This window comes from Homarus americanus, unplaced genomic scaffold (genome assembly GCF_018991925.1).
Source record: "Homarus americanus isolate GMGI-L3 unplaced genomic scaffold, GMGI_Hamer_2.0 scaffold53233, whole genome shotgun sequence".
In the NCBI taxonomy this organism is placed as follows: Eukaryota; Metazoa; Arthropoda; class Malacostraca; order Decapoda; family Nephropidae; genus Homarus; species Homarus americanus.
Genome location: NW_024751660.1, coordinates 5,367,504 through 5,381,068, shown reverse-complemented (window position 1 = coordinate 5,381,068; position 13,565 = coordinate 5,367,504).

Genomic DNA, 13,565 nt, shown 5'->3' with positions numbered 1-13,565 from the left:
TGTATTTATTTAAGGTTCTTTCTTATTATTATTATTATTATTATTATTATTATTATTATTAATATTATTATTATTATTATTATTTTATTATTATTTTTATTATTATTTGTCGACTAGACATGATGCTGACAGCCCTGCCCTCTTGTTCCAACCCATGTTGTACTACTTCCCTCTCTTATCACATTTATGTATATCAACACCACTGTAAAATACGTATATACTTATAACATAAATGTAAAAAAATTAATCTATTTATATATATATATATATATATATATATATATATATATATATATATATATATATATATATATATATATATATATATATATATATATATATATATATATGCTGATAACCACAAGGAAAGAAGAAAACACGAAGTTCCCAAGCGCTTTCGTGTAATTCACATCTTCAGGGGTGAGTACAGACTAGAGAGAGTAATACTTAGGCCAGGCAGGTAAAGATCTTGCAACTAGAATTAAACAACACAAATACAGTGTTAGGACAGGCCAGGAATCCAATGCTCTGTTTGTTCATTTGAGGGATAACAAGCATTGCATTGACTGGGATAATGCCTCCTCAATATTACCATGTAATTCAATTGATAGTAGGAACATCATAGAATCTAGTCTTATTAAACATACCGAAGCATTCAACATGAATTTGAGTAACGGCATGTACAAGCTGGACAATTTTGTAATTAAGAAGATTTGTGATCAGGTGAAAAGGCCGGGTCACTTGACCATCTGACCTGACCACCAACCGTTGTGTGCTATTTAAAGATTAGTGGGGTCATTACCTAATACCTGACCATTGTGGACCTGGTCTCATCCTCCTCTGTATATATACACCTTGATTTGTATTACTCTCTCTAGTCTGTACTCACCCCTGAAGATGTGAATTACACGAAAGCGCTTGGGAACTTCGTGTTTTCTTCTTTCCTTGTGGTTATCAGAAGTCTGTCTGTGTGTCCGCACGATAATCTCGGACACAACTTTACCGATCTGTAGTGATGATGGATGGTGTTATATGTAGTGATGATGGATGGTGTTATATGTAGTGATGATGGACGGTGTTATATGTAGTGATGATGGATGTTGTTATATGTAGTGATGATGGATGGTGTTATATGTAGTGATGATGGATGGTGTTATATGTAGTGATAATGGATGGTGTTATATGTAGTGATGATGGATGGTGTTATATTTAGTGATGATGGGTGGTGGTAAATGTAGTGATGATGGATGGTGTTATATGTAGTGATGATGGATGGTGTTATATGTAGTGATGATGGCTGGTGTTATATGTAGTGATGATGGGTGGTGTTATATGTAGTGATGATGGATGGTGTTATATGTAGTGATGATGGATGGTGTTATATGTAGTGATGATGGGTGGTGTTATATGTTGTGATGATTAGACAATAAAATAATAACAGTTTAATACGAAAAAAATATACTTTGCTGTACCGTTGTAGTAAATGAACTATTGATGGAAGAAGAGGTTTTGGGGAATGAACAGTGAGACAATTTTTTTTTCTTTTATTGGGCACCCCCCTACATCCTTGTGTAAGGTGAAGCGCAGAAGCGTTTACAGCGCCCAACAGGGAAGCATGCTAAGTTCATGCTTGCCTTTATGTCTCACGAGTTAAGGGCGTAGAAGTCTGAAGAGTCAAGGGCGTAGAAGCCTGAAGAGTCAGTGGTTTATGTCATGAAGTTATTGGAAGCTCCAACAACTTTCCCTGAATACGAATTCGCAACTTTCGATTTACACCAGGTACCTACTTTACTGCTAGGTGAACAGGGACTAATAGGGGCTAGGAAGTAAGTCCAAACAACTTCCACCGGCCCGGGAATCGAACCCGTGACATCTCGCTTGCTAGGCAAGAACGGTACCGCATCTACCACCGATCCCCAAGGGCAGTGAGACAATGTGGAGCCTCCCGGAGGGTGGCGTCCTACCGTGGTCTAGCGAATGAGTCGCCCGGAGGGCGGCACTTCTGCTAGTAAAATAAATAAATAATGAAGTGATAACCGTGGTAACATTATGAAATGTTCTTATTACCACCATGCTATTATACTATTCTAGATGATGTTACATAATACTTCCTTGAGATAAATGTACAGTATATATCAGGTGCCTACAAGATAGCTCGCTCTAAACTGGCTCAGCCATGTTAATATTATTATTTTTAATCGTCAATGTATCTGTGTTTTTCTGGCTAAATAAACTGTTTCAATATAGTATCAATAAGTAAAAAGTATTGTTACATTGACAAAATGTTACTCAAGTAGAAGTAAAAGTATCCAAAGTTCAATGTATTCAAGTGCTAGAAGTAAGAAAAGTATCTCATTTATTAAGTACTCGGGTATTGAAAGTTAAAAGTAACAACAAAGTTATTAATTGTCTCAAATTTTATTAAAAATAGTCAACTAAAGATAAAAATAAAAGACACAGCATTACACATGCTGATTTGAAAACCTTTCTATTGAGATTAATCAATAACTGATTCTCCAAAATTATGGCTGTCTAATGAAGATCTAATATGTTCAGCCGCTCTTCTCCCTGCAATCCATCGCAGGGATAGTGAACGTGCTGAAAATATATCCATCCAACACTATGATCTCTTTCTTCCTTATCCACACAAGTATCGTCGACGTGGACTGATGGTCCGCAGACAAAATGTTGTCTGTGCTGGCATTAGGTTAGAATACAGACCTATCTGGCAAGTATCTGAGGCGAGAGATGACCGGCATTTCTCTTCCTGTAAACTCTGTAGCTATCTCAACGCCAAAGCCCATCAACACTACTGTATTGCCTTGACTGTCCCAATCAGGACCTCCTACCACAGGGATAGTCACTAACCACTATATGTCACCACCTACGTATTCGTAATAATTTAGATTTAATTCTTGTACACTACCCACGCTTTGGTGAGTGGTAACTCCCATTGTCCTTAAATTATATCAATATTGTCGCCATATCACAAGTCATAGCGTCGCCTGCGAGACACGAGTACCACTGTATTAGTGTCTGACCGCAGATGCAGGTAGCTAAGTTGGGTGTTAAGCTAGAGAGATAAGTCACATAATGTTGGGAAAGACCCCAGGAGCTCCATTCCATCCCCTGGGCATGACAAGTAGCTATCAAGCTCCTTCAGTTGAGGAGTTTGTGGATGATTGTTGCCTCCAGAGTGAATGAGTCTGACTAAGGCTCCTCGCCGTGAACTGTCCCTCTAATTGGGGTGTGGCTGTGGTGACACTTTTCGATTCTAATTGATGAATGGCTGAATTTTTCGCACCACGTAACATCTGGCGCGTGCTGGAGGGGGGGGGGGGTTGGAGTGATACTTAGTTATAAAAGCAGAATTTCAAATACACTCAGTCTCACACATATGTATAGATACAGGCTTTATATTTAAGACAGAATTATGTAAATTTTAGAATTACAGCCTCTGAAATTCATTGTAGGTACAAGCTCCTGAAGGAGAGGTGGGGGAGAAGAGAGGAGATTCGGTGGGGGAGGTATGTGACCGTTACGGCTCCACCCACACAACTCTTTTAGATGGTTAATCAATTAAAAATATATTATTAGTTTGCCACAGACACGAAAACTTTGTTTGGGTCATGTAACGTGTAACGATTTTTTTTCAATTGTATTGGAATATGAATATTAGAAAACCACACTTAAGTAAAAGTAAAAGTACCCAAAAATTTAAATACTTTTTTAAAAAGTAGATACTCAAGAATGTTACTTGAGTACAGTAATCAAGTAAATTTATTTAGTTACTTTATAATTCTGAACACTCATGTATAGAAAAGTAGGTGACTATGCGATTGGAAGTGACGTCTGCTGATATTAAAGAGCTTATAATAGGTGGCGTGATCGGGGTATGTGGATACGACTGTGTATATTAGCGAAAGGAAGTCGAAATCTTGACATCACAGTGTGCTGAAACAACATCTGTTTGAGCATTAAGGTAAACATTCTTGCCGCTGGTTATGGTTTTGAGTCAACATTACAACTCAGTTGTAATTAGATTTGTTGCTCTGTTGGAAAATTTTTTTTTGATAATTTCTTGTAAGTCAGCCTTCCAGTTATAAGCTCATTTATTCTACTTAGATAATAAAAACCATTGAAATCAAATTTAATTTTAATGTAATAATTTTACACCCAACCCCTATCGCTCATATATCCGTCTAACCTATATTTGAAGCTATCCAGAGTGTTCGAGTTAATGATGATGTTTGGTAACTTTTTCCACTCATCCACTGCTCTATTTGCAAACCAATGTTTATCTGCCTAGCGCATAAATCTAAATTAGTCTAATTTAAAAACAGTGCTACGAGTTCGTTCCTGGTTGGATAGTTTAAGTACCTTTATTGGGCTGTGGGCGATACTCACTGCGGTAGTGAGGTGTATTATTTATTGCACCACTTGCAGCACAGTACCAACACAGACATACACAGCATCCATCCCACCCATAACTCAACCTCCTCACCAGCACAGTCTCCCCATACACAGTACCCCTCCTCCAGCATAAGACCACTTTTCCAACTCAGCACCTCCTTCTCAACACAGCAACCAGGGGTAGCACCAGAGTCCCCCCGACAGGGGGCTGACTTTCCCAATGGGAGATACTGCTGTTCTGACCACGGTCGTACATGATTTAACGTAAAAATCAGACGATTCACATTACGCTCAATAGCCCATAAAACATGTAGCTGTGACTTCCTTATTGAGTCCCCCAGTTGAGACGTCCGTTTTCTCACGCTTTAGTACGCCTGAATCCTCCGTTTTCTCTCATGCGCCTCAGAGACTCTGATATTTCTTAATACCTCATATCGTGTTCAGAGATTTAAAATTGAGAGAGATCAAAGTTATATTACATTGTATTAGATATGTCTGAGTGATTACAGATGAAACATTCTTGATACCATATGAGTGACGTTGAAAGCTTCAACTGTATTTACTGTTAGTAAAACTGTCAAATAAGTTTGGGTAGAGTCTGCCTGTAGAAGTGACGAATCCCTAAAGAATATTGAAATATATAAATTAATAAATGACATTGAAAGAAATAAAAAATAAATAGGAAAATTAAAATATATAAGATAAACTAATAAGCAAACTGAAACAAGGATTTAAAAAAATATATTAAATAATATATGACTAAGAAAATTAAAGGTTATATGAAACAGAAAAGACATAGGAATCACAAGCAAAGAAAGTAAAGAAAGTGATACAAAAGATATAATATATAATAAAAGAAAAGAGAAAGAGAAACAATAAAATTATGTATAAAAGAAAAATATCTCCTCTTACACATGTGTATTAATAATTAGAACACAGATAATAAGAAAGATTAATAAAAAAAGCTATTGGTTCTCCCCCCTTACACTCCACCAAAAAAAGCTATTGGCCCCCCCCCTTACACTCCAGCAAAAAAAGCTATTGGACCCCCCTTACACTCCACCAAAAAAAGCTATTGGACCCCCCTTACACTCCACCAAAAAAAGCTATTGGACCCCCCCTTACATTCCACCAGATGACTGGTTGATCAGTGGACATAAATAAACCTGACATAAACCGAACACACTGAGAATTGTTCTATGTATGACGCTTGAAGAAGTAGTAAAGGTGGAAAGAAATAAAAGCAACAAAGCTACTCAATTTTATTCATTCACATTTCAATACTTTTACTTTTACTTTTATCCTCTTCGCCACTGATCGGCTTGTTAGCCGCTTGGGCGATCGGTCACGACTCTTTTCCTTTATATTCTTCACCAAAAGGTCGGCTCGCTAGCCGCCCGGGCGATCGGTCACGTCTCTGTCACGCACTGTTGGCAAATACTGGGCATGCACCGGCTCCTGAATGTACCTGAACCCGCTCCAGTGTTGGTCAAGTCTTCTCTTGAAAGAGCTCACACTCGGTGCCGTCACAACACTTTCTGGTAGATTGTTCCAAGAGTTTACAACCCTCACTCCGAAAAAGTTTGCCCTCACGGTTTTCCGGACTTGCGGCTTCTTCAATCTTGAGCTGTGACCCCTTGTGGGGCGAGCGTCCGCCAGCTCCAAGTAAGGACACTCAACTGAGTAGTGCCCCCTGAGATGCTTATAAACCTCAACTAGGTCCCCCCTTGCCCGTCTGTAGTATAAGCTAGGCAAGTTCAGGCGCTCCAATCTCGCAGGGTAGCTGAGATGCCGAAGTGCAGGCACCAGCTTGGTGGCCCTCCTTTGAACATTTTCAACCAACTGACAGTCCCTAGCATATCTCGGGGACCAGATGGGGTGACAGTACTCCAGATGGGGAAGCACTTCACTCCTGAAGATCGTCACGAGGGACGGACCGTCTAGATATCTGAACGACCTTCTTATAAGACCCAATAATTTATTTGCCTGATTTACCTTCTTCTCACAATGGCCCGAGAACTTCAGCTCATTGTCAACATACACACCTAGGTCCTTCTCACACACAGTCTCAACTAGTACATTTTCTTCATCCCGTTGGGACATATGGTACGCCTCCTTACCGTTGGTACGCCCCAGGTGCATCCTCTTACACTTCGTGACATTGAATCTCAGCAGCCATTCCTTCGACCATTCCTGGAGCCCACAGAGGTCCTTCTGCAGCTCTTCACAGTCCGCTTGGTTCTTAATTTCCCGAAATAACTTGGCGTCATCGGCAAACATTTGTATGGAGGAGTGTACAACGTCAGGCATATCATTTATGAAACAAACAAACAACAGCGGGCCCAATACACTACCCTGCGGTACCCCACTTGTTACAGGTACAGATGACGATTTCGTGCCATTAATCACCACACATTGCTTGCGGTCATGTAGAAAGTCTTCTATCCACGCTAGGACATTTCCCCGAATTCCGTACCCTTCCAGTTTGATTTTCAGCCTTTCGTGGGGTACACTGTCGAAAGCCTTGGCAAAATCTAGGTAAATATTGTCGATATTACCACCCCGTTCTAGAATATGGGTCCAAATATCCAATACCTTGAGCAATTGTGTCAAGCAAGAGCGCCCCGGCATAAAACCGTGTTGGCAATCTTTTACAAGGTTGTTTCGTAGTAGATGTTCCATCGCTGCATCTCTGATAATACTCTCAAGTACTTTACATATTATGCTGGTCAGGCTCACCGGTCTATAGTTGTTCGTGGAGTGCCTATCGCCCTTCTTGAAGATAGGACTCACATAAGCCACTTTCCATTCACTGGGGACCATTTGTTCATCCAGGCATTTACAAAACAGAATCTTCAGGGGCTCTGCAAGCTCGTTGCACAGCTCCCTTAGCACTCTAGGATGCACCATGTCAGGTCCAGGACTCTTATGGACCTTTAGCCTGGACAGTTTATTTCTAATACCCTCTTCTGTGAACACAATGTGGGTCAGTGCTGTGTCGAACCGTCTGTCCTCAAACGCAGGAAGGTTAGTTGCATCCTCTCTTGTGAACACTGAGGAAAAGAAGCTGTTCAATGCCTCAGCTTTATCCTGGTCAGAATCTGCGTAACTACCATCTTCAAGCCTCAGGTCTGATACTCCTACTCGCGTTTTCAATTTCGACTTTGCATAGCGGTAAAACGCCTTTGGGTTTGACTTGACCTCGCGTGCAACCAGCCTTTGGAACTCCTTTTCAGCCCTCCTACACTCTATCTTTGCTTGGTTTCTGGCTCTTGCATACATCCTCCTGTCTTGCTCATCGTTTGACCCAACCCACGTCTTGAATTTCTGGGTTTTCTTCTTAATTTTGTCGACCGCCGCATGGTTCATGTGTAGGGATCCCCTCGTATTCCTAGAAGCACTGGGTTTGGTCTTGGGTATATATTTATCGATCAAATGGGTCATTTTACTAGTTATGATATTCAGCGTAGTGTCTGCGTTCTTGTACCTTAATAAGTCAGGCCAGTTGATACCCCTCATCTCTTCCCTCATCCCATTGTAATTTCCCTTGTAATATTTGCACCTTGGCCTGGCCTTATCTTGAACTAGGTAACAGTTAAATCTGAATGACAACACTGTATGGTGACTGGTGCCAACTGGGGCAAGGTGTTCCAGTTTGGCCACCATACCCTCCTCGTTTGTTATGATGAGGTCAAGTGGCTTGGGTGTTTGCTCCCCTCTGTAATGTGTCGGGTCTCTCACATGTTGGAACAGAAAATTATCTCTCAGAGTTTCTACAAAAAGAGTAGCAGGATTATTCAAGTCATTCGGGGTTGACTCGTTTCTCCAGTCGATGTCGCCATAGTTAAAGTCCCCCATGATAAGGAGGTGGCTGGGGTTGAGCATCGCCGCATTGTTTATTAAGGTTCTTAAGTTCCTTTGATTTAGTGGGCCACAGTTCGGGGATCTGTAGATACACCCGACGATAAGTAAGTCCCCTCCCTTTAATTTAATTTTACACCACTTGGACTCTTCAAAGACATCCTCTCCCTGTACCCTCGCCTGGCTGGCTCTAAGGTCTTGCCTAGCGTAGATAACAACACCTTCAGCATAGTGATACATCCCTACAAATAGTACTTAATGTCTTCTCTTGCAGGAGATTGGGGGCACCCGAAGGCCTTGAAGCACCATAATTGAAAGAATTCATAGATTTCTGCTTGATTCCAGCCATTTCATTAAGAACAAATGACATAGGGGCAGTCCATCCAGCCAAATTAAGATCTTTGTGCTTTGCTTTAGTGTACATTGAAGTTTTATAATTTTGAATCATTTCTTTCTCCACAAAGTGTACAGCGAACATTAAAAGTGTTGTTTTGGCCACCAGTGTCTAATAACAGAAATGGCGTAGATGTTCAAAAGGCACTGGAAGGCACGCTGTCACTATTTCCTCCTGCCTGTCTTGTCGTTGTCAGAACATCGTTTCTACTGGTGCCAGTCAGACTGAGGAAGTCGCCAGTCAGCCGTCAGTCACTCATTTGAGCGAATCTGACTGTGACTTGCGCATAAAGATATGTCTTAATAACATTGCAATACTCTTTTTATAGTTATGCAAATTTGTACATAAATATTTGCATGTCCTTTATGATATTGTATATTCAAGAACAGACTGTAACAAACACTCTGAGAATGAATAATGTATTTTTGCTGAATAATTATAATTATAATCGCTATAGTTGACACCCGAGACTTCCCCGACAATTGTGTTGAATTTCCCGACAGAAGGAGGGGGTTGAAGTCTGGATCCCACGATGAGCCACCCCTGACAACAACTCCTCCAACACAGTACCCCTCCCTCCCAACACAACACAACCCCCTCCCAACACACCCCTCCCTCCCAACACAACACAACACCCCTCCTCCAACACAGCACCCCTCCCTCCCCTCCCAACACAACAGCACCCCTCCTCCAACAGCACCCCTCCAACACAGCACTCCCTCCACCAACACAGCACACCCTCCTCCCAACACAGCACACCCTCCTCCAACACAGCACCCTCCCTCCCAACACAGCACCCCTCCCCTCCCAACACAACACCCTCCTCCAACACAGCACCCCTCCATCACAGCACTCCCTCCTCCAACACAGCACTCCCTCCTCCAACACAACACCCTCCTCAACACAGCACACCCTCCTCCAACACAGCACCCCTCCAACACAGCACTCCCTCCTCCAACACAGCACACCCTCCTCCAACACAGCACCCCTCCAACACAGCACACCCTCCTCCAACACAGCACCCGGAACAGTGAATACTCATCAGTAACACAACACTGAACATGACCCCGTTAGTGACCAACCACCTCAACCCAAGAGTCACTGAACACAGGAGGAAACACTCACACGGACACCGAATAGGGGAAGTGAAAGAATGGATAAAGGATGAAGATGGAATAATGAATGAGGGAGAGAAAAGGAGGAATGGATAGACGTAGGACGTGGAAGATGAATAAAGGATGGGGGTGGATGAATGAATAAAGTTAGGAAGTGAAAGAATGGATAACTAAAAGAAGGGAAATGGAGAAATAGATAAAGAAGGGGAATAGAGTTATTAATAAATGTAGGAAGCAGAATTTAATGAGGGGAGATGAGCAATGAACAAAAGGAGGAAGATGGAGAAATGAAAAAAAATGTAAAACTGGAAAAAGTGAAATAGAAGAGAAGTGTAGAAATGAATGAAGGAAGGGAGACGAGGAATGAATAAAAGCAGGAGGTGGAGGTGTACAATGTTCTCGTAATTGTTGGTCTAAAATATAAAAGCCATATTTCTCGATGTCTGTGTTTTGGTGTCAAGATCCAATCCAATGTACACAACAGGAAAGGAAATTTTATAAATGGAACCCTACCTGAGTGTGAGTGTTTACATTAGGTACGCTTTCTATGGTGATGTTGTAAAAGAAAACCCATAAAGAAAAAACTTGCTAACTATGATAAACAGACCGACCTGATACTGTTTAAGGATACGCAGACACATATTTGTACAGTAAAATCATCATAGAAGTTCAATTTGATTCTGAATTTACATAGACAGCGCAAATATAGAATGTATATAGATAGTGTTGGTATACAAATAATGATAACGCGTAAGAGTGAATCGTTAACTCTTGGAACAATCAGCCAGAGAGTGTTGTGACGGCACCGAGTGTGATTTCTTTTAAGACCAGACTTGACCAGCACTGGAGCAGGTTCAGATACATTCAGGAGCCAGTACATGCCCAGTACTTGCCAACAGTGCGCAACAGAGACGTGGCCGATCACACAAGCGCCGATCAGTGGCGAAGTAAAGTTGTGTACATACTCAACAGTAGTACTATAATATCAACATTAACATTCTTATGGCTGTTCAGTGTTATACAAGTTACAGTGAGTACAAGATGCAGTTTTAATTTTGTCATGGGAATAACTCCAGGTGACCATGTGCTGAAGACTCTCCGGGACATAGTTATTTCTCGCTAAGTTTAGAAAGCATAATATAGCCATTAATCATATAACAACACTTAGCCCAAATTCATTCCACGTAAAATGAGCACAAGTTGCAATATCACGTCGTTACAGCGCCATCTATTTTGCAATAAATTTTCTTCCAAATGGCAGCTATAATGATATCATGGGAATAACGTAAGCTGACCATATCTTGATGGGACTTAGGAGGATAATTACCTTTCGTCAGGATCAGAAAGCATAGTGTGGTACCGGTATAGTTTCCACGGGGAGGATCACGTTTTCTCTTGTACAACGCCTTGTTACTTATACTTTGACTGAGGAAGGAGGACCATGCACTATGCTTACTTACCACGATAGTGACCTGCTCCTTGACGCCTTTACTCTACCACACGACCAATTAACTACATTGTAACGTTACATTTTTATGATGTTGACTATCTGACGGGTTAAATTAATTCTCTTCCTCGGTATTATAACTATGTTAGTTAAGATCACCTACACACAATTATACAATAGGTTGAGGCCTCGTGCGTCAGTACTCACATTTAAATATAATGCAGAAAAATGTTCAGGATAATACTTAGAAGAGAACATTTTTAACAGGTGCTTAACAACATTACGGTATAGACGAAAGGAAAAAAAATATAAATGACACAAAGTTATAAAAACGCAGTGCGAAAAACAAAACAAAAGATGACCATTCATAATTGAACGAAATAATTAATATTCCTACATTAAGGTTGATCCATTATATACTGTATACACACTTTTCCAAACCATCGTTAGATAACCTTCCCTACACCTAACTGGCCTCTTGGTCATGTCCACTGCGATAGTTTCCTTTGAGTCACAGGTAAGTTACAGGTAGAACTATGAAAAAAAAAAGAGTTATCATGTCAGGCTGTGTTGCGTTCTCTAGTCTGTGAACCTGATGAGTAATACAGTTATATGTAGGAAAATGGTGATAGTATTGATTTTCCTGGATGTGTAAAGGGTTTTGTGAGGAGGAAAGGAGGAGGAGGAGGAGGAGAAAAAGATGATGATGAGGTGGAGAAAATAAAGAGAAAGAAGGTGGACGAGAGAGAAGAGGAGAGGGAGGAGAAGGAGGAGGCAGAATGTGTATTGTACATCGTGGGAAAGTAAGCTCATTGGCACGTACTTCCTCTACTACCACACTACTGGTCATTACTATAGGCAGGACAGCGGGACAGTGTGTGTGTGTGTGTGTGTGTGTGTGTTCCTGTGATTGCCTCGTCTGCCTCCCATAGTGTGCTCTCTCTCTCTCTCTCTCTCTCTCTCTCTCTCTCTCTCTCTCTCTCTCTCTCTCTCTCTCTCTGTAGTATTTACTTTACTAATTATCATTTTCATAATAACATGCAAACACAATCTACCCTACCCTACCCTACCCTATCCTACCCTAACCTACCCTACCCTACCCTACCCTATCCTACCCTAACCTACCCTACCCTACCCTACCCTACCCTACCCTACCCTATCCTACCTTAATCAACCTGTAGCACTGACACATTATATAAATATCACGCTAGGCTAAGTGACTCCAAACTCACTTTCACTACCAATTGAAATAAAAATACCGTTCCTGCTTAATAATTCCCCTCACAGACGTTCATTCCGAGGAAACGTTCATGCAACTGTTATGTTAATCCCTGAGCAGAACGTGTACAATGATTTGGGTGGGTGGAGGGAGCATGGGGCCCTGGCGGAGAGAGAGAGACAGAGAGAGGGGGGTGGCGTAGAGAGTAGAGGGAGAGACAGAGGGAAGGGATGAATAGCGTAAAGAGAGAGATAGAGATACATGAAGAGAGAGATGTGTGTGAATAAAGATGGGAGTAGAAATAAGCTTGACCAGCAGACCATAGTGTAGCTGACTGGTGTGTGGGGAGAGGGGTGAAGGGTAGGAAAACAAGGGGAGAGGGAGGGAAGGAGGTAAGGGGGGGGGGCGCAGGCAGGGATCGCCCAGAAGTTTGCAATATAAAACAAATTCTCACATGGTAACATTATACAGAGGTCCACGTGATGGAAATGTCTCATATCCTCATGGCAAGGATAGATGACAAGTTTGGTCCGATTAGATATTAATGATAAAGCTATTCGGTGGTGCAGCAATTATAGGGCAGAATTGAACGAGTCGGTACAGCGTTTGGGGGAGGGGGGTGGAGTGGGGGAGGGGGAGGGAGGTGGGAGGAAGAGGAGGGGGGGATTGAACTTTGAGTCGTCCTGGTTAAGATGACCGACAGTGTTAAATGATACGTGGATTATATATTACACTCCACGTCATTAATCACACCTGCTGTATTAAGATGTACTGAGGTGGTCATATGGTAATACTGTACTCCAGAAAAATGAGCACACGTTCGTACACCTCACCAGCCAGCCTGCCAGCTACTGCACACGGTTATGGGAGACTACTGTACCACCTTCTCACGGCCTGAAGAATATTGCAACTCCCTTAATGCATTCATGAACACCGAGACACTGTGTAACCCCACAAATAGGACGAATTTCATATTGGGTCTAACTCCTATCTTTACGTGAAGGGAGAGTTGTATATATTCCCTGGTTAATTTCTTGTACTTGAGGATAGAGAGCGAACGATAGCCACGCAGTGATTGGTTGAAGTGCGTGACGTTATGTTTATAAAACAAGACTA